Source organism: Lontra canadensis, unplaced genomic scaffold, assembly GCF_010015895.1.
Source record: "Lontra canadensis isolate GAN:19392208 unplaced genomic scaffold, GSC_riverotter_1.0 scaffold168, whole genome shotgun sequence".
Taxonomy (NCBI): Eukaryota; Metazoa; Chordata; class Mammalia; order Carnivora; family Mustelidae; genus Lontra; species Lontra canadensis.
In genome coordinates, this window is record NW_022631162.1 from 1,287,364 (window position 1) to 1,302,907 (window position 15,544).

General features: G+C 46.3%; 1 long non-coding RNA gene across 1 annotated transcript; it reads right to left on the reverse strand.

The window, feature by feature from the left end:
* Positions 1 to 337: 337 nt before the first annotated feature.
* On the reverse strand, positions 338 to 8,819 carry LOC116859907. Its single transcript, XR_004381230.1, has 3 exons — positions 8,644 to 8,819; positions 4,023 to 4,094; positions 338 to 665 (listed from the first exon to the last, which is right to left on the reverse strand). It is a non-coding gene; the product is annotated as an uncharacterized LOC116859907 (long non-coding RNA).
* Positions 8,820 to 15,544: the final 6,725 nt, after the last annotated feature.

Below are 15,544 nucleotides of genomic sequence, written 5' to 3' on the forward strand. Positions count from 1 at the left end.
ATTCTTCATCTCATCTTATCATCAGAACTCTCCTAGATTGTGGAAAGAGTAATGATCATCATCCTCGTTTTATAAAAGGAAAGCCTCGACCAAGGACAGTCTGGGGCTTGCCAAAGTCCTCAGCCGGGAAGCAGTGGGCTGAGCAGAGCCTCTGGTGCTGCTCAGACCTCTGCCCTCCGACTTCTCCCACCACGGGCAGGTGTCCCCAGATGACGTGCTCTGAGAGCCAGGCATCCTGTGACACTGGTCTGAGACCCTCCCCACAAGTCTCTCCCCTGCCCTTGTAATCGAGGGGTGGTGGCCCAAGGGAAGGATGGGAGGACATGTGATGGCCACGGGTGGAGGGTAGGTCTGCAGGCCAAGCAGATACAGGCTAAGCAGACAGGGTGGTGCCTGGTGAGGGTGAGTAAGCCCCCTGCCCCGTGGTCTCCCCTCAGTGACTCCTTGTCCCTTCAGTCACCAGAGGTCAAGCAGAGGAACCCACGTCCAGATAAACAAACTGCCTTCCTCCAGGTCAGCCGGTCACTCACAGAGCTGCGCCCAGTCCTGGGCTTTCTGGTGGCTCCTTGAGGGCTCTTGGTACACCGCTACGGGGTCAGCCCGGTGGAGTATCCATGCAGAATGGAGTGTGGGGAAGGGATGGTATGCTCAGTGTTCGGTCATCACTGAAAATGAGAAAATCGAAAGGATCAAGTGGCCTCGTCTTGGAATCACTGAATGCCCTGAAAGGAAAGAGATTTTAAAATAATTTAAGTTTCATGTTTAACATTATGCATGAGTTGAATTTTTACCATATGATCTTATTACTTTTATAAATTAAGAAAAAACTAGTCTGAAGATTCAATTGATAATGCTAAGTGGGTGAATGTTTGCTCTTTATTTTGTATATTTCTGTAGTCTATAATTTTTGTCAACCCTCTCATCTGTAATTACATAGATTAGTAAACTCATGCCCATAGAAATTAAATTACTTACCCAATATTACAAAAATAGACTAGCTGCTGTGGTCTGACCAGAAAAATACAGACTTTAAAGTCAGGATGGACCGAGGTTTGAATCCCAGCTCTGTCACTTACTGCGAGACAGTGAGCGCCTCAAGGAAACTTTCTGGGGCTCAGCTTGCCTATTTCTTTCAGAACTCACAGAAGCGAGAACACCTGCCTTGTGGGGCCATCACAAGGCGAAAATGAGACAAAGAGGAGAAAACCCCAGGCAGCCCCGTGCCTGGGTCTCTGTTTGTACAGAGGAGGTTCTTGCTCAGGTCGCTAATGGCGTCCTCACCATCAGATTCACAAGGATCCCATCAACTTTCTGCAACATTTCACACCAAACCCACTTCGCTCTCTAGAACATTCACTCCCCTGCTGTCCGTGCGCATGGGCCTCTCCTATCTCTCGTCCCCTCCTTCTCTGGCCCCTTCCCAGCATCCCAAAGAGCAGTGGTTATCAGACCCCCAGTCAGAATGTCAGCAGCATTTCACATCATTAAATAGAAGAGAAGAGAAATGGTAGCCGAGGCTAGGACAGGAGGAGGCAGAGCACAGTAGAACAGAAAACGGCATCATCTTCTAACAAGACCCTGTATTATTTCCTGAAACGTTGTTCTAGTTAAACGTACAGGTCTTTGTGTAGACATGTGTGTTCTCGGTTGTAAGAAAAAATAAATTGATTTCCTCTTTGGGTTGTGGTCAAACACACTGCCCTCAAGTGTGCATGGCTTCTCTTATCTTCTATTTTCTCTCTAAATCATCTGAAAAGACACCTTAGCACAGATTACCCACTAGGAGCTGAGCGCGCCGCTCTCCACACCTGACAGCTGGCCTGGTTTACTCAGCAACCTTGAAATAACCACCCCTCGGTGACTCAGGGCCATTTCAGCAGTAAAATGTACAAATCCGAACTTACATTTCCCCGTAAATCTTCTGCTCTCCACGATCTACTGATTCATTTAATGGCAGCCCCATCCACCCCTAGTCTATTAGTTTATTTATTCTGCCAATCCATGAACATGTTCTACATGTCGAGAGATGCGCTGGGCACTGGGAACACAGAGATTCTGAGGAAGCCACATCTGCCCTCACCAAAGTCAGAGTCAGAGACAACAACCAAGCAGAATCACATGGGAGATACACGCAGGGTGTATGGTAATAGGGACTGTGGGCAGACTAACCCCGATGAGGGTCTGGGAAGGTTTGCTGGAGCCACAGACATAAGCTGTAGAAAGCAGGGAGAGGTATTCCCTGGAGCAAAAGAAGGGGTTGGGTCAGGGAGTGTATGCATGCACAGGCGTGCGTGTGTGCACGCGTGTTGGGGAAACTAGGGGAGAACAGAGCTCTAAGAGAGGACAGCAGGATAGAGATAGGCCCCAAACCCTCTATCTGTGTGAGAAACTACGAGAAATGGGGGGTCGCTGAAGCCCAGAGTCCTGGCAGAGCGTGATAGCCCATGGCTGGAAGAACAGATCAGGGAGACCTTCCTGTGCCATGTTCGATGTTAATCCCGCAGGAGCTGCAGGGGCGTGGAAGGGTTTAAAGTCAGGGAGAACTGCGGTCTGAGGTGTATTTCAGACAGATGGCTCCGGCTGCCGTGGGCTAGACCATTCCCAGAGGGCACGTGGAGTGGAGACTTCGGGGCCTCGCCAAGCAAGGTAAGACCTAACAGAGGTCCGCACCCCAGGCATAGAACCGGCTACACACAGTGGATTGAAAGGACAAGACTGATTTGACAGAAAAGAGCACGAGGGAGACAGGACCGGCCGTCAGGTCACCCACGCGTGAAGCCTGGAGTCTGCGGCGACACCTTCCCTCAGTGGGTCCCCCCGTCTCAGCAGCCCTGGAGCCGTGGGAGTTCTGCCTCTCTGGGGCCCTCAGATCCAGCTGCCCCCAGCTCATGGGCAGGGCTCCTGGAATATTTTCATAACCCCTCGCTTGTCTATCTGCACCTGGCTCTTTCCCTTTCCACCCTCTGCCACACAGCCGATGGAGCCATGGTGATTTTTCTGGAAGGAAAACCCGTAGCCTGGAGAAGAGCCCAATGGCGATCTAGAGTCTGACTCCCACCCCTCTTTTCAGGTTCCTTTATGATCATTCCCCACTCACGCCTGGCCTCATGTTGCACGATGCCCAAATACTCATAATCCCCTAAACGCACACACACACGCACACACACACACACAAGCACTGTGCTGGCGATGCCTTGGTATGGGCCCTTTCCTCTTTCCAGAATGCCCTTCCCTTTTCCCGCTCCCACATCCACCTGGTAACTGCTCCTCCTCCTTAAAGACTCAGGTCATTCCCCTCTTTTTCTGTACGATCTCCCCCAACACCCACACCAACCCCCACAGACTGGAGCCCCCCAGCTTCACACCGCGACCGCCCCGTGCACACATGCCTCTTGGAGCACAGGGCACACGGCGCTGCCCTCACTGTATGTGCATCTGAGTCCTGTGAGACATGAAGCAGCAGGAGCCCCTTGTGCCTTGTCAGTCTGCACAGCGCCTGGCCGGTGGTAGTTACTCCGTAGACGTGTGCTGGGGGAAATATTGATAAACAATGGATAGAACAGGTCTCTGTCTCCCTAGCCTGGAGACTGTTCCAGAACAGCATGTGTGTTTATCTTTATAATGGAAATATGACACGGGAACCCTTAAAATGAGACCTGAGAAGTTAAGACTTTTTCCACTGTTCTGCCTCAAAGTGGTATCGAAACAGTCAGCTTTGTCCAGGACTCCAGTCTCTGCACCCAGTCTACCGAATGTGTGGTGTTAGCGTGGGCCCCAGAAGCCCACCCTCAACACAACTTGGAAAAAACGAATCTCCCTCCGTCTCAAAGTACTCCACCTCACGAAAAGATCCCACGGTTCAGCATTTTCCAGGTCCATCTCTCAGCCTGAGAGCGGCGTCTGCCTTTTCCCTCTCTCACCTCCTACAACCACGACCAAACAGAGCCCCTCCTTTCTGTTCCCAAATGTCACCACCCCAGCTCGGAACCTCCTGACTTCATCCCCCGCATTTCTGTAATTACCTTTTAACAGATCTCCTTAGAATAAGCTTTTAAAATTATTTTCTAATCACTCCACTCCGAAGCACGGGATCACTGTAAAAATATTAAGTATAGCATATAAACAATTAGAGTTCCCCTCCCTTGTGACTTACCTCTCACTCCCACCTCAGAACTCCTAATTTTCCAGGATCAGAATCATAGGAGCACTCCTCAAGTGCCTATGTGCCATGTACCATTCAAAGAACTTTAAAGAGATTAATTTATGTCCTCATACTCTACAACCCTAGGGGATATGTATGATTATCACTATCTCTATTCTCCACACAGGGAGAATAAACACTGAGAGGTTAAGCACCTTGTCCAAAGTCACACAGCCGTAAGTAGCAGTTCAACTTAAACACACGTTTATGTGGAGACGAAACATAACCAAGGCACATCTATTGTTCGAGGCTTCTTTCTTATTTTTCACAAAAAGGATAATAGCATGTGTACCTTCTTTGTATTTTCATTTAACAATACATCTTGGTTATCTTTCCAACTTGGTATATATAAATTTACCTCATTCTTTTTAACTGTTATGCGTTATTACAAAGTATGGATATAGTATAATTTATTTAACCAATTCTCTATTGATGGATATTTTGGCTCTTTGCCATTTTTTCACTGCTGGAAACAATGACATGATTCACATCTATGCACATAAATTACGGCACTCATGTGTGACTAGTCGTATAGCACAGATTTGTGGAAACAGCACCACTGGTGTTTCAATTTTTAATTTTGATACATTCTGCCAAAATATGTCTAAGACGGCTGCCCCAATTTACATTTTCACTAACAATAAATGAAGGTGCCTATTTCCCCCAAACACTTGCCAACACTAGATGTGATCCATCATTTTAATTTTTAACAATCTGATGGGTCTTTGATACTTTTTAAAAAAATTATTGATTTTGAAAGAGAGAGAGAGAGAGACCACACAAGCAGGAGGGGCAGAAGGAGGAGAGAGACTCTCAACCAGACTCTGTGCTCAGCGTGGAGCCAGGCATGGGGCTCGATCTCAGGACCCTGACATCATGACCTGAGCTGAAACAAAGAACCGATGCTTAACTGACAGTGATACCCAGGTGCCCCTAGGTCTTTGATACCTTTAACAATCTCAGATCTCTTTGTTACTTTGACTCCTATTTCTCTGAATTCAAATGCCCTTGACCATGTTTTCAGATGTTTAATAGATAACTGTTTCTCCTGAGAATTCCTGCTCACATACTCTAATTTTCATCTGGACTGTTTGGCTTTTTATGTGATTTATTAGGTATTTTGCATGTTATCCATGGAATACTTAGCTATATGTATTGTATATAAATTGTCCCCTGGATATAACTTACTTTTATTTTTTTTAATCTATGGTATCTACGTTTACATCATTAAAAAAAAACAAGCAGTAAAACTTGTCAATCCTTTCTTTCATGGATTCTGGCTTTTGTGTCTGGCTTAGGAAGGTCTTTGCCACTCTGAGGTTAAATATATTTTTCTACAGTGTTTAACAATTTCTTTTGGTTTGCTTTGTTTATAAAATTTAGTCCTTCAATACAGCTGAAATTTATTTTTGCATTTGGTATGAGGGAGGTCTCAACATACGCCACGCCAGTTGGCAAATAGATCATCTATCATTCTGATACCATACGTTAGACAGTCTAACCCTTAGTCAGTGACTAGAAATAGTGTATGATATAATGCACGATTCCTCACACACTAAATCTCCATATCGGTTTGTGGCCACGACCTCTTTCGTGCTCCCTTGAATCAGTTATGTGTTCCTGGACAATACTTTAGTGTTCTCATTGCCGTAATTTTAAAGTAACTTAGGAAAGCTGGAACACCATATCTCTAACCTCCCCGACTGCATGTGTTAAAATATATATATGTGATCTATGGTTATTCTTGACTTTCTCTTATAGGGGAATGTTAGGGTCAACTGATCAAATCCCATACAAATAAAATATTAGAGGCTAGAGGTACAGTCGGTGAGGCATTGGACTCTTGACCCTCTCAAATAAATAAATGAATGAATAAAATCTTCAAAAACAAAAATAAAATAAAATATTGGGATTTAGCATGGGATTGACACTGAATTTACAGATTGAGAGGGAAAGAGAAGTAACACCTTGGTGAATCTGACCGCTAACCTTTAAGCACCAATTCAATCACATAATATTCTGCCACGAAATTTTTCTCACTGACCCTGGGATAAAGATAAGACTCTGCAGGGGCACCTACGTGGCTCAGTCAGTCAAGCATGTGACTCTTGATTTCGGCTCAAGTCATGATCTCAGGGTTGTGAGACCGAGCCCTGAATCAGGTTCTGTGCTGGGTGTGAAACCTGCTTAAGATTCTCTCTCCTTCTCTCTTTGTCCCTCTGCCTCTCCCTACACTCTCTCAAAATAAATAAATAAATCAATAAAATAACTAAAAACCTTTTCAGTGTCTAGTATTCAAGTCTTACCCTCTCAAATTTAGTTTAAAGCCACTTCACCAAGTGAATTTCCCTTTATTCTTATCCTCAAAGTTTTTCAAACAGAATAGTGTATTTACTGTATCCCAAATAACCATTTGTCTTTCTTCCTAGACAACCACGCCAATAGGAGAGGCGGCAGCAGAGATCTGAATATAAGGGCAAAAAAAGAGGATTTCTATGACTAAATAACCTATGGGGGGGGGTGCCTGGGGGTCTCAGTGGGTTGAGCCTCTGCCTTCGGCTCAGGTCATGATCCCAGGGTCCTGGGATTGAGCCCCGCATCGGGCTCTCTGCTCAGCGGGGAGCCTGCTTCCCCTCTCTCTCTCTGCCTGCCTCTCTGCCTGCTTGTGATCTCTCTTTCTGTCAAATAAATAAATAAAATCTTAAAAAAATAATAGTCCATGGCAATATACTGTTGTCTCAGCACTTACGGGTCAGGGAACTTTGTGTCGAACAAGCAACAAACAGATCATGGGATTTGAAACCCAAAGCGACCTTACTGGCGCCCAAACTCTCACCGTCTCTCCGGTGGCATCTCTCATGGATGAGATGCATATTAGAAGGGATGAGGAATGTTTAGAAGAACTGATCTCATACTACCTGACCAGACAAGACCGAAATTAAACTCAACTCTGGTTTATGTGTGTGTTGGAGAGACAGAAGAGTCTTGAGCCAGTTTGGCAAAGAAGCTGCGAGAGGCTGCATTACAGCAGAGCGGCCACACCGAGGGAGCAGAGGACCGGGAATGGGGTGGGGTCAGGGTGGCCACACGAGGGTAGCAGAGAGCAGGCCTAACGGCTGTGCTCAAGGTAGGCGGAATCAAGGAGTTGGAACAGAATCTCTAGATCCAGGTAGCACTTTCTACTCAGACAAGAATCTGTGGTCCACCCAGGCAGCCGGAGACAATCCCTCCTACCTCTGCTCCAGGGCGAAGGGGCACAGAGAGAGGGACAACATGTACTGAGCTCTTAGATCAGATCAGTATTTCCCATGAATATGAATGTCTTCCCTCTTCACCAGGAGACAGCGAGGACAGTGATGGTGATGTCTCATGATTAACAAATGAAAAGACTGATCTCAAAGGACATGACTCAGTGGGTACGTCTTCAAGCACAGGGGAGCCCAACTTCAAAACCCACACTTTCTCCCTCCCTGCACTGTATCTTCAGTGAGTCAGGAGTGGCTCCTCAAACTTGTTTAGGCTTCATAGAACAGGACACAGTCACTCGGCCCAACGCTCCCATGAGTAGAGTTGAAAACACCCCAAGTGTGGCTGCCCCCATGGTTCAGCCACAGGAGCAGCAGCAGCACTGGGCAGCCCAACAGGTATGCACATGTGCGAGAACTAGTCCACGAGGAAGCCCTGGGGTGACAAATCTCATCAGGTGTCACCTGGCAAAGGTTACCCTTAGCAGTAGCAAGCTCTGGAACTGTAGGGCTTACAAAGGTATTTGAGCCAAAATGGACCATAACTGACCATGAGAGAGTTGAAATCAAAAACAGCAGAAAAATGGGGCCCCTGGGTGGCTCAGTCAGTGAAGCTTCTCTTCTGCCTTCGGCTCAGGTAATGATCCCAGCATCCTGGGATGGAGCCCCATGTTAGAGTCCCTGCTCGGTGGAGAGCCTGCTTCTCCCTCTCCTTCCGCCTGCCATTGCCCCTGCTTGTGCTCTCACTCACTCTCTCTCTAGTAAATAAAATCTTTAAAAATAAATAAATAAAAGTGGTCATCCCTCCTGAAAAAAAAAATAAATAAACAAAACAGCAGGAGAACATACAAGAAAGCCAGGAGGAGCATGAGATGCCCGTAATCCTCAGACAGGGCCTTCCTCACCCACCAGGACCTGTTCTGAACCCAACCGTCTAAGTGAGGACGGTCAGAGACGAGGTTCCAAAGAGATAAGAATAGGCAGGAAGTCAGGAGTTAGGACACATTCACCTGACACCCGGGAGGTTGAGGGGCAAGTTCCCAACAGTCTCAGAGCCTGCAGAAGATGCTACATCGAGGCTAGTGAAGAGAAAGAGACATTTTCTTTCATGAATCAGAGGGAAACAGCTTACATGGCGTGTGATGAGTGAGAACGTTCTCTCTGGTGCATTTACACAAACATTTAATAAGCACCTACTATGCGCCAGACGTTGTTACGCACGATATCCTTCTGCTCCTGGCAACACCTCTGATCCAAGCTGACAGGGCTCCCCTGTCTTGTGGAGTTTTCCTCTACCAGGAAAAGCGGCACAGACCGCGAATACACAAACCCGAGACACATGATTAAGATTGTAGCTGAAAATAAGAGGTGTTTGCAAGGCGGTGGGAAGGCCTCTCAGAGGAGACGACACTGAAGCTGAGATGTGCCAGCGAGAGCAGCCTCCTGCGGAGCAGAGGGGAAGGTCCCGGCTCCAGAGGGCACAGCAGCTAGCGCCAAGGCTTGTGTGGCTTAGACACGGATGATCAAGGCAGAATCGCGTGGCCACCAGGTTACAGGGCGTCAGAGAGCTAGGAAAGGGCCAGAGTGCTCAGGGCTTTGTAGATAATAAACATTCAGCAATGGTTGCAGAGAAAAAGTCAAGAAAACTACTTACCGAGAAACTCGGTCATGTTTTGCTTTTAAAACTTAACGTAACTGTATTCTACCGAGCGACTTACACATGGGGTCGTCTCACGAGTCAGCAGGGTCTCTGTGAGGAGACGTGGACTCAGGACCGTCGGGGTCTGGGCCTCCTCTGTGGGCACTTGCTAACAGTGAGGCTGGGAATCTTGATTATGAGGTTACAAAGCCAGGAACCCTGAGTAGCTGTATCATTTGTGCCAGATGGATATGCTGGATTGCTGGAATGCCGGGCACTTTGGAGACACAGCTGGGCTGCGACCTCAGCTCTGCCAGGTAGTGTGTGACTCAAAGGAAGTTACCACATTTCCTGAGACTCTTTTTCCTCATCTGGAAAATGGGAATAATTCTACCTCCCAGGCAATGAGAAGACTAAATAAATGAGAGCGTATCTGCACGGTAGCCCTCCGTGAACGCCGGATGAATGAGTGAATGCATGAATATCGGAACCCGTGCATGAAGGAGAAGCTAAATACACATGTTCAGTCTCAGCAATGCCTGTTCTTCTCAGTCTGTAATGCTCCCTACCACCAGCAGAGAGCCCAGTGCCTCGGAGAGTGGAGGTGGGGTCCCGGGCAGAAGCCAACCTCCACACTCTGTCTCCTACTCAGCCTTTCTTCTCTTTTCCCTTCAACTGGCCCAGCTCTTTTGAATCACCACTATCCCCACTTACTCCCACCTCTCCCTGCCCCTAAACCACGAACCACTCAGCTTAGTTTGTGTATTCTGGTTTGTGTATTCCTTCCCTTACAGTGTGCCCTGGAGATGACCCCCGGCGGGTTGCCCGGGAGACGGTCCGAGTACCAGGTGCCACTGAGCAACTGTCTGTTGACCAACCACCCCAGTTTGTCCAGCACTTTCCCAATCTTAGCACTGAACATTCTGGGAAGCACCTCAGTCCCTGGGAAGCAGGATGGTTGGCCATCGTACCTACCCCCTTCCTCGAGGACACAACCCCTTCCTGTCTCCACAGCACTGCCCACGGGGGTGGGGGGGTGTAATACAGATGGCTGGGTCCTAAAGCTGGGCTCTGGGCATTATCTCTTCTCTGCCCACAGGATCAGACAAGCCCACACTCCGTCGGTCCTACTGAATGTCATGGTATCAGATCTGAGGTCCCCGGAAGGGTCAGTCTTCTGAATCAAATGATGGGCATCCTCCAGTCCATCCATCCACTACTGACAGAGCTATCGCTCTAAAATGCAAATCCGACACTGACAGTTCCCTGCTTAAAACCCTCCAATGGCTCCTGGTCGGCAGAATTAGGAGCTATCTCTGGTATAAATTCCTTTCACAATCTAGCAACAACTGATGGTGCTGTTTCTTGCTTTCCTCCTTTTGTGTCCACTCTCCCCTCTCTTGTTAATGCCTTCATCCTTTTTATACCTGGTCAACTCCCAGTCCTTCCTTAACGTTTCCCACAAATGTAATCCCTGTCTCTTTTGTGATTCTATGGGCCATATTTGGAATCGCATCACAGTATTTATCACACGGTGTAGCAATTATGTGCTTACATGCCTATTTTCCGACTGGACTCTGAGCTCCTTAAAGGTTAGTTTCAGACTTGCTCATCTCAAGAGCCCCGCACCAGACACTGACATTTTGCTGTAGCAGTTTTTAACATTCACTCCTATCTTGTGATTCTAAAAAGCAAACCATTACTGCCAGACTAGTCTTAATTACCAAGTATTTTGAATCCCTGAATATTATCCTATCCCTGACTTTCGTATATTTCCTCACAGAAAAAAATAAGACTCAAAACTGGGTTGGAAATTGGAGAGGGGTTAAGAAGAGCCACTGATCATTTTATTTTGTAATTGGAAAAAATAAAACCTGAGGGTTTACAGATTTTTTTTTTTATAGATTGCAACAAAACAGCTGGGTCAAAACACCCGATTTCAACTAGCATTGTCCATTGCACATAAAAACTCCATAGCTACAAATGAAAGAATGAAGGAATCATCAGAGAGTTCTATTCTTGGACATATGATCTCTTGTGTTTTTATATCCAAGCAAATATGTCCACCAGGTGTGAGTACAAAATGACAACACTCTTGCTTAATTTTGTTTGTATTAACAAATAGACCAGAATGCCATTGCTCAGAAATTTTCTAGAATTTCTCTTTGGGAACTGCCTTAAGAACCACCATGTTAGTCAACCAGTCATCTACTATTACCTCTCGGTCAAATCCTGTTTTTGAATTACCCAACACGAACCACCACTTATCCATAAGCCTTGGATCCTAAGGACATTCAGCTATTTTCAAAATTAAAAGCCATCCTCAAAGGATGAAAATTTTCCACAACTGAAGATATGCAAAAAGATGTAGCAAGCTCTCAAGTCAATTCCCAGAATGACAAAAATGTATCTTGAACAAGTAGTTGGAAATAGTGTACATGTATATTAGAATCATTCAACTTATTTTGGATACATTGTATCTACTTGAAGGCATACGTAACGGCAGGGGACATGCCAGTGAAATGTGCTTGGTTATACACATGTATGTACTTCTGGAGAAAAATGGTTCATCAAGCTTCTGTGTTTATAAATACGCCATTTCAGCTAAATGCAGTAAAATTAACAGAATCTACTATTTTTCTGTTTCTACACTAAGCACTGAATACAAGATTTGTGAAATATCATGTCTGCCCTCAAAGAGCTCACAGTCAGTGAAGAAAAACACAGACAAATCCTTGTACCACCATGAAAGAAGGATAACAGGGGGAGTTTATACCCCCTTTAGTGGTAGCACCTAGCAAGGAGTGATCATCTCTGGCTAGAACACTTCACAGAGGCAGCAGCACCTAATCAAAGTTTGGATAGATAAACACAAGCACCAGTTTCATCAGGCTTAATGAGATGGGCAATCCTGGTATAGGAAATAGTATGTGCAAAGACACTGAGGCATGAAACCAAACAGTGTGTTTGGGAAATTACAAGCCATTTAATACTGCTGGAGCACAGAACGCAAGGAGAAAGAAGCCGAGATACTCATTGGAGAGGCTGAAGATACCCATGTAACTGAAAATGTGCATTTTTGTTTGCAGATGATTCTGTGCGTCTACTGTCTTTCCGAAATACATCAATCACCCCATTGCCGAAGAAATAGTGGCACACAAATTTATTGCATGATTTTATATTTGCCTGAATTTATCACAAAAACTGTCCCCAGTCTCAGCTCGTATTTGTTCCGTCCCCGATGACATGCACCTTGCGCTCATTTCCCTCTGTGTCCCAGTCATCCTGCTCAGTTTCCCCTTGCATGCCTCCTCCCAGATCGATCTTCGTCCTCCTGCAGTCTCTCAGGTCAGCCTCCTCTCCAATGTCAAGCAATGCCTCTTCCCTCCTGCAGAACAAAGCTCAAATGACCTCTTCTATCTAACAAGTCTGCTGGCTAAACCCAGGCACCGAACATGTAGGCTCTGGGGTAAGATGGATCTGGATCTGAAACCTGGGTCTCTGTGCCCTTGGGCCAGTCTTTTGGCCTCTCCAAGCTTTTTCTCCACCTGAGGCTCAGACAGGATCACTCCCGGCTGTCCAGGAGGGGTAATGCATGCTGTGGAGAAAGCTCGGGAGTGCCAAAAGGAATACTAACGGGAAAGAACTTTGTGTAGCACCTGGCATATCATTGGTCTTTAACAGTTACTGTTAATCATAAATTCAAATTGTCTTGTGATTCTCATGCCTAAGTCACATATGGCAATTTCATGGGCAGGTACTGACCTTGACTCTTTTTGCTGTTGTGATATGCTGTGGGAGGCCGTGTTGCTGGACAAATTCAATGCCAACAACGTCCCTCTCCCCTCCCCCCACCCTGAGGTGAGGGGTGGGCAGAATTCGATGAGTCTGGGAAGGAAAGGAGGCTTTTCTTCCAGAGTGTTTCTGTCTATAGTTTGATTATTTCAACTTCACAAATACATTCATGTTTTCAAAGTGTCAATGAGGTTTCTGGGCAGGGAGATTTTGGCTTTTTCTTGGTTGGTGTATTTGCTTGGCTTCTATTTTGTACCACAATTCACTAAGCAAACAAATAAAAACCCTAAATTAATAATACACTCTAGGGAAGCTCAGTATTGTAGAAGTCATTCTAGTCAAATTTAGTTAGGTTTTTAGGAGAGGGTTGATCAGAAAGTATGTGTTGGCAGAAAGGGGAATGAGCACAGGCTTTCAGCTCAAGCAGACCTTAAATAGTAGATTCGGACCCACTATTGACAAATGACATAATCTCGTTAAGCCTTTGTTTCCTCATATTTGTAAGGCAGCTAATAATTCCAACCACCTTCAGGTACTTTCCAGCCCCTCAATGAGATGCTCTGCATGTAAAGTACCCAGTGCCAAATGTGGCAAACATTGGGCTCGGTACCCGTGATCATTTTTATTATATCTGTGTTGCTGTCCTAGTTGCTGGCTCATAGCAGGTTAGAATGAAGATGCTGGATCAAATCGACAATTAAATTGGGGTTGGTATGAGGATTAATAGTTAGAGTCTGTAATAGATTAGGGTTAGGATTGAAATTAGAATTCAATTAAGGTTAGAATTAAAATGCATACAGAGGTGATTATTAAGGATGGGGTTAATTAAAACTGGATAATGGAAGAAGGAAGCAGTATGAGGAGTACTGGTTTAGTTGGGTGGAAAATTAAAGAGGAAAGCAATGTGGAAACCCACGTAGAATTCACTGATAAAGGGAAAGTCTTAGAGACGAGAAGGATTAGAGTCCAGAGCATAACTGAGCCAAGGCTTCTGAGCTGTTTCCTACAGGTGCGGTCATCCCCCTGTTGGATGAGTAATACCTAGGATTCACCCCTCGGTGGAGGCCCCCTCCCATCGGAAGCAGGAGCAGCCAGCGTGGGGAAAGGAATGCCCAGGGCCCACACAGCTGCCGTCTAGCCCAACACCGATGCCAACACATTCCACACCCCCAGCTCCCCAGGCTGTTGCTGAGTGGACAGGAGCATCCAGAAGCCAAACCCCGCCTTCTCCCTACCCTCCTTCTCTGCTTCTCCCCCTCCCCCAGCCTCCACTGTAACTACCAGCTCTTTAATCCCACAGACAACCTACTCCACACTTTGTGCAAGTCTCTTGGAAATGCATATTGTGTGTCACAGCATTTCAGAGTGGAAAGTAACCATAGAGATCACAACCCAACATGGATACTTTTATTTTACCTATTTACATGATGGAGATAATCCTTATAGGCCAGACTTGCTTTGCAAAAACTCTCTCCTCCTAGTGAATAGGACTGAGACGCTGGGTGTGCATGCATGTACAAAGGGCATGAGAATGATTATAGGCAAGGAGCTATTCTCAGTGGAGACATCCACATCCGCAGGAGAAACTACCCTTCCCCTCAGAGACATGCAGGACTGAGCAATTCCTCAATCTGTACGCTGCTCAGAAGTACTGATGATAATTCTCCTTATTCCTCCTGCCCCCAAGGGGACTATCTGCCTCCCTATCCAACGTGGGTAACTCCTTTACTGTGCATCTGTGTGATCATGGGAAGTCACTTAACTTCTCCTTGCCCCATCTTCATCCCTTCAACAAGGGGCATTGATGAGGTAATCTTGAAGGTTGCTTACAACTCTAATATTCTTTCATTCTGTAATTCTAAAAGCCAATGTCGGCTTCCTATTCCCAGGGCCTAACGTGCTGCCGCCAAACCGATGCTGATGATGCAGAAAAGGGAAAAGGAACCAGTAGGAAAAGAACATCCCGGAGTCTCATGTGCTAGCTCTTAATAGTCCCTCCAAAACAGCTCTCCCCTCTCCTCCCACCCTGGGTCCTCCTCCCTCGCAGTTACAGTTGGGGGAAGGGAGGGGCACAGTGAACCAGCAGTCCATAGAGAAGGAAGTGAGGACAGGCAGAAGGGGATCACAGCAGAGCAGCAGATGGAAAAGATGATTAGTTAGAGGAGCTTGAGACCTAATCCCTTATCCTGCCATCCCATCCCGCCCATCCCCTCTTAGTCCCGCAATACTCACCTGTCCTCTCTTAAGCCCACGAAGATGATCTCTAAGGCTTTTCCTACCTCCAAAGATAATACTCTTTACCCATCAAGACCTTTAACTGGTTGGGGCACCTGGGTGGCTCAGTGGGTTAAAGCCTCTGCCTTCGGCTCAGGTCATGATCCCAGAGTCCTGGGATCGAGCCCCACATCAGGCTCCCTGCTCAGCAGAGAGCCTGTTTCTCCTTCCTCTGCCTGCTGCTCTGCCTTCCTTGTGGTCTCTCTCTATCTCTCTAATAAAATAAATAAATAAATAAATAAATAAATAAATAAATAAATACCTTTGACTGGGAAAGCCTGACCCTTCCCTTCTGAAGCCCCATTCTCTCTGAAAACACACCCACTCCTTCTTTTTCTCTGTAGGACTAAACTCATGCCAGCCTGGTCCCACCACTATCAGAAAGCCCAA